Here is a 6,940-nt window from a genome sequence, read left to right on the forward strand (position 1 = left end):
GGATCTCTGGTGGTGGTAGGGCGGGGGGGGGGGGGGGGGGGGCGGCGGCGGGGACCACTGCCACTCTGTGGGTGATTGGTGGGGGGGAAGGGGGGCAGGGGGCCGCAATCAGTCTGGGTAGCCGGGGGTGAGTGGATAAGGGGGACAGTTATGTTGTGGGGGTGGGGCGATATCTGTGTGGGCCATTGCTCCCGCTTTTTGCTCCCAGGCCATTTTATCCGCTTCTTGTGGCCCGTGAGCAACGTGATAGGGGCATGTTTTTCAATTCTTTTTCTCACTGCGCATGCGCAGTTCAGAGCTCCGATTGGGGCTGCAGCCTTTCAGGCGCGATAAGCCCCGCCCACAGCGCGATTCAGACCCGCAATTTTTTTTTCAGGCTGAGTGCGTATGGAGGCGCCGAAGAACAGGTTTCCAAGTCGGATCTGAATTGCACCCAGATTCAGCACTTAGAATCAAAATGGTAAAATCGGGCCCTATGTCTCTTCTCTCATGCTGAATATATTTTTCATTGAATGTTGAATTCCTTCAGGGAAACAGCACATGAGAATGAACATTTATGGACCCCGCCCTGAAGTCTCATGGCACCAGGTCAAACATGGGCAAAGAAACCTCCTTCTGATTACCATATACTGTTCTCCCTCAGCTGATGAATCAGTACTCTTCCATGTTGAACATCACTTGGAGGAAACACTGAGCGTGGCAAGGGCACAGAATGTACTCTGGGTGAATGACTTCAATGTCCATCACCAAGCGTAGCTTGGTACTACCACCAAAGGCCAAGCTGGTCCTAAAGGACGGAGCTGCTAGATTGGGACTGTGGCAGATGATGAGGGAACCAACAAGAGGCAAAAATATACTTGACCTTATTCTCAGTGTAGTAGTGTGCTTATCGCTTATGAAGCTTATCGCTTCTCGGCCTTTTGGCTAAGATCAAGTGTAGTATGGTCGGCAGCCCATGGTCGGCCGCACTTGGTTGAGGTCATTAGGTTACACTGAAGCTTCATATGTTTCATATGAAGCAATTTTTTAAAGCGGCATCTCGGCCTTTTGGCTAAGATGCAAATGAGCTCAAGTCTTGGAGGAGGTACCTCCCCCTTCTCCAATCAGCTTGGCTCATGTAGATCAGGCCCAGGACAGGGTGGTTTGGTCGCTCGCCCTGTCTTGTCAGCCTGGATCTGAAATGTCTCAACTTGTTGAGACTCTGAATTGGATTTGATTTGATTGAATTGGAAAAGTATTAAAAAAAAGTAGTGTGCTTATCGCTTCTCGGCCTTTTGGCTAAGATCAAATGTAGTATGGATTGGATGCTGCCCTTGGTTGAGGTCATTAGGTTACACTGAAGCTTCATTTGTTTCATATGAAGCAATTTTTAAAAGCGGCATCTCGGCCTTTTGGCTAAGATGCAAATGAGCTAAAGTCTTGGAGGAGGTGTTGCTTTGCTCCTCCAATCAGCTTGGCTCATGTAGATCAGGCCCAGGACAGGGCAATTTGGTCGCTTGCCCTGTCTTGTCAGCCTGGATCGGAAATGTCCCAACTTGTTGAGACTTTGAATTGGATTTGATTTGATTGAATTGGAAAAGTATAAAAAAAAGTAGTGTGCTTCTCGGCCTTTTGGCTAAGATCAAGTGTAGTATGGATAGGATGCTGCACTTGGTTGAGGTCATGAGGTTGCATTTAAGTTTCATATTCATATGAAGCAATTTTTAAAAGCGGCATCTCGGCCTTTTGGCTAAGATGCAAATAAGATCCAGCCTTGGAGGAGGAACCCTGCCCCTCCTCCAATCAGCTGGGCTCATGTAGATCAGGCCCAAGACAGGTGTGAAGGTCCTGTCTTGTCAGCCTGGATCGGAAATGTCTCAACTTGTTGAGACTCTGAATTGGACTTGATTTGATTGAATTGGAAAAGTATTAAAAAAAAGTAGTGCGCCCTTTTAAGTTCTGGTGATGAGGCATTCTGCCAGATGACACTGACAATCTGCCCAGGGAACGTTCCAACAGGATCCACTATCTCCTTTTCCCTCAGGGCCTCAAGGACATTACGTGCTGACCACTGCTTGATCACCATGTGGTCAAAAGTGTGTTTTTGGAAAACTTTCTCCACAAAGGACAGGTGCTGCGGTACGGTCCAACTACTTGGAGCGTTCCACAGCAGTGTGGCCAGACCCATCCTCTGCAACACTTGGGACAGGTAGAACCTCAAAAAGTAGTGGCACTTGGTGTTAGCATACCGAGGATCAACACACAGCTTGATGCAGCCGCACACAAAGGTGGCCATCAGGATGAGGGCGGCGTTGGGAACATTTTTCCCTCCTTTTTCTAGAGATTTGTGCATCGCTTCCCTCTGGACACAATCCATCTTTGATCTCCATATAAATTTGAAGATGGCCACAAACAACCACCAAGACTTGGCTTGGCTGATGGTGAGAAGCGCACTTCCCGTCAGATCCTTCATGCATGCTTGAGGTCTCAACACTACCGCACGCTGCCCTCGAAGTGGCTGCGGGGGTGATGAGATGGTCGCACACCTCCTTATGGAATGTGCCTTTGCAAAGAAGGTCTGGAGTGAGATGCAGTGGTATTTGTCGAGGTTCATCCCGAGCTGCTCAGTGACGCAGGACACTGTGTTCTACGGGCTGTTTCCAGGGACGCACTCCAAGACAAATATCAACTGCTGCTGGAGGGTCATCAACTCGATGAAGGACGTACTTTGGTCCACCCGAAACCCTGCTAATCTTCCAGTGCAAAGATTCCAGTCCTCAACCGAGTGTTGCAGACTGGCACATTCCAAGGTCCAGGACTACGTGCTGAGGGACGCTCTCAAGCTTGGGGCAGCCTCCGCAAAGGCACAATGGGGAAAGGCCACTGTGTAAAGCCTTTCAACCGAGGCAGACCGAGGGCCCGGTAACTGTAGAACACCCTCGGACTGCGTAACTGTGTGCCAATCTGAAAAATAACAGCACACAGTAAAATCTGAAGAATGTATATAGTTTCAAGTACTGAAATGTAATGAACATAATGTCTTGTAAATGAGAATCGTAAAGTATTGTAAAAATGGCTGGTCTTTTTTGCACTGTTTGTAATTATCAGATACATTGTTTTGCAATGGCTTATTTGAGAGTTTTTTTTATGAATAAAATATATATTTGAAATAAAAAAGTAGTGTGCCCTTTTAAGGGGCATGCGCTCAGAGGGTCATGTGACTCATTCAGCCAATTGAGCTCGAGCGCGTGAACCCTGGAGCTGAGTGCAGGTTTTCCATGCAGTTAGGAGTTTGGAGTTGTGGAGTACAGTAGCCATTGTGTCACTCACCGTACATAATTACTTAGTAAACCATTCATTTGTTAACCTATTTAGTGGTCGCCCATCTTTGCAAGATACTACACTCACCAACCTCCCTGCTGTAAATACTTCTGCCCATGACAGTATGGCTAGGAGTGACCACCACACAGTTCTTGTGGAGACAAATTCCCATCTTCACACTGAAGGCGCCTTCTATCATGTTGTGTAGCCCTACCACCGTGCTAAATAGATTAGACTTTGAACAGATGTAACAGCTCAAGACTGGACATCCAAGAGATACTGTGAGCCAGATGCAGCAGAATTGTACACAACCACAATCTGTAACCTCATGGCCTGGCATATCCCCACTCTACCATCACCACCCTGACAGGGAATCAACCCTGATTCAACAAAGAATGTAGGAGGGCCCGCCAGGAGCAACACCAGGCATATGTAAAATTGAGGTGTCAACCTGGTAAAGCTACAAAACAGTGCTACTTGTGTGCCAAACAGCATAAGCAGCAAGTAATAGATAGAGCTAAGTGATTCCACAACCAACAAATCAGATTCAATGTCGTCAGTCCTGCCACACCAATGGTGAATGGTGATGGACAATTAACCAACTCACTGGAGGAGGAGGCTCCACAAATATCCTCATCCTCTATGATGGAGGAGCCCAGCACATCAGTGCAAAAGATAAGGCTGAAGCATTCATGAAATCACAAGTGGATGATCCATCTCAGCCTCCTCCGGCGGTCCCCAGCATCACAGATGGCAGTCTTCAGCCAGTTTAATTCACTCCATGTCATATCAAGAAATGCTGTGAATGCACTGGATACTGCAAAGGCGATGGGCCCTGATAACATTCCAGCAATAATACTGAAGACTTGTGCTCCAAAACTTGCTGCGCCCCTAACCAAGCTGTTCCAGTACAGCTACAACACTGGCATCTATCCAGCAATGTCTAAAATTGCCCAGGTTTGTCCTGTACACAGGAAACAGGACAAATCCAACTCAGCCAATTACTGCCCCATTAGTTGACTCTCCATAATTAGTAAAGTGATAGAAGAGATCGCAGTATCAAATGGACTTGCTTTGCAATAATCTGCTCATGGATCCTCAGTTTGCGTTCTGTCAGGGCCAATCATTACAGCTTTGGTTGAAGAATGGACAAAAGAGTGGAATGCCAGAGGGAGGTGAGAGTGACTGCTCTTGATATCAAGGCAGCATTTGATTGAGTGTGGCATCAAGGAGCCTGAGCAAAATTGGAGTCAATGGGAATCAGAGGGAACACCTTCAGTTGGTTGGAGTCATAACTAGTATAACGAAAATGGTTGTGGTGGTGGGTGGAGGTCATTCATCTCATTCCAGGACATCACTTCAGGTGTTCTCAGGGTGGTGTCCTGGGCCCAACCATCTTCAGCTGCTTGATCAGTGACCTTCCCTCCATCATAAGGTCAGAAGTTGGCATGTTCGCTGATAATTGCACAATGTTCTGCATTATTCGCGACTCTTCAGGCACTGAAGCAGTTCATGTCTAAATGCAGCAAGACCTGGACAATGTCCAGGCTTGGGCTGTCAAGTGGCAAGTAACATTTGCAACATATGAGTGCAAGGCAATGATCATCTCTAACAAGAGAGAATCTAAGCATTGGCACTTGACATTCAATAACCTTACCACTACTGAAGCTCCCCGCTATCAACATACTGGGGGTTAGCATTGACCAGAAACTTCATTAGCCAAATGACTATAAGAGCAGGTCAGAGACTAGGAATCCTTTGGTGAGTAATTCACCTCCTGATCCCCCAAAGCCTCTCCACCATCGACAAGGCACAAGTTAGGAGTGTGATGGAATATTTTCCGTTAGTCTGGATGAATGCAGCTCCAACAACAATCAAGAAGATCAATGCCATGCAGGACAAAGCAGCCTGTTTGATTGGTACCCATCCACAAACATTCCCTCCCTCCAACACTGATGTACGGTGGCAGCAGTGTGTACCATCTACAAGATGCACTGCAGGAAATCACTGAGGTTCCCTAGGCAGCACCTTCCAAACCCACGACCTTTAACATCTAGACAGACAAGGGCAGCAGATGCCCGGGAACCCCACCACTTGGAAGCTCCCCTCCAAATCACTCGCCATCCTGACTTGGAAATATATCATCATTCCTTCACTGTCTCTGGGTCAAAATCCTGGATCTTCATCCCTAACATCACTGTGGGTGTACCTATACCTCAGGGGGGACTGCAGTGGTTCAAGAAGGCAGCTCACCACCACCTTCTCAAGGGCAATTAGGGATGGACAATAAATGCTGGTCAATAAATGCTGGCCTAGGCAACGAAGCCCCCACCCCATAAATGAATTTTTAAAAATCAATCAATAGCCCATTCAGTAACCTGGGATGCCTCAATAATCTTTTTAATTCATTTGATCCATGTTAACTTAGTATTTTCATGTCATCAGATTAACAACTCCTCCAGCCAGTGTCCCTGTTAGAGCCATCAGTCATAACTGCTTTTATTTGAAGCTGTTCTAAAGAGTAACATGGATAGCGTTGCTGAAATGGCCATTAATCTTAGTATTGCAGCTGATTTTTCACAAGGTTCATTAACTGATAACACTGATTCTCTCTTGGATTTGAAAAATCCAATAAATGCCTTTCATTTTTTGATAGTCTGTTTAATCTAAAGCATACATTAGATGGCTAGATAGCCACGGCTGTGCTGTCAGAATGGGTTGTTGCAGGATGAATTGCATCCCCAGGATTGTCAGGGTTAATCTGCTGGAAATAAGGCTATGAAACCACTGATAATAATAGAAACAGAAGTTTCCTTTCATAGTTAGACATATAACACCATTCCTCAGCAAAAAAAAACAATTAGTGAGAACTTGACAGATGTATATGCCTGGGGGGAAGGTGAACAGTACACTATGAAACACAAAATAACCATTATAATACTTCCATGTGCCAAGATCAATCAATGAAAACAGATTGCATCCACCCAAGTTCTCAACACCCGAGTAAATCACCTTGTGCAGAATTAGGTCAGCTGTGGAATTGAACCTTTGTTATTGGTCTGGTTGATTTTCAATATAAATCCGCCAAGGTTTTAGTGTAAAACCGAATAACTCAACATGGATCTCTTACAGCGGTGGGGCAGGAATTTAGCCCACAGCATGTAGCATGCTGCATAACTGTGAAAGCTTTGTATCCCGCAAGACCAAGATTGGCTTCTTATGGAACACCTGTTCCTTTTTCTATCCAATCCTTGGTGCGCCTGCCTCCAACTGCCCAACCCTTAACCTCTGAACATCCCTTATTAAACCTCTCAGCTTCTATCTCTCCCTTCAAGACACCCCTTTAAAACTTATCATTTAGTCACCCTCATCAGTTACCCCTCTCAACATCTGCTTCCTTCACTCGCTGCACTTTTTGTCTGATTTTGATCCCGTACCTCAGTTTTCCAACATCAAAGGAGTCATTTAAATACAAGTTGTTGTTGTTGGAGTATGTGTCTGAGTATAGATTAGGGGTAGCTTGGGGGTGAATATCAGGTGTGGAGTGGGGGGCGGCAGGGGACAGGAACATTTTTCATACATTTCCTCTGGAGACATTCTGTTTCAGAAATTTTGCAAATCAGGTTTTTTTCTTGATGAA

At 46.0% G+C, this 6,940-nt stretch overlaps 2 pseudogenes; both read left to right on the top strand.

Moving 5' to 3' along the window:
* Positions 1–904: 904 nt before the first annotated feature.
* On the top strand, positions 905–1,110 carry LOC144499316 (U2 spliceosomal RNA; annotated as a pseudogene).
* Positions 1,111–1,258: 148 nt separating this feature from the next.
* On the top strand, positions 1,259–1,461 carry LOC144499326 (U2 spliceosomal RNA; annotated as a pseudogene).
* The last annotated feature ends 5,479 nt before the right edge of the window (positions 1,462–6,940 follow it).

Source organism: Mustelus asterias, chromosome 9, assembly GCF_964213995.1.
Source record: "Mustelus asterias chromosome 9, sMusAst1.hap1.1, whole genome shotgun sequence".
In the NCBI taxonomy this organism is placed as follows: domain Eukaryota; kingdom Metazoa; phylum Chordata; class Chondrichthyes; order Carcharhiniformes; family Triakidae; genus Mustelus; species Mustelus asterias.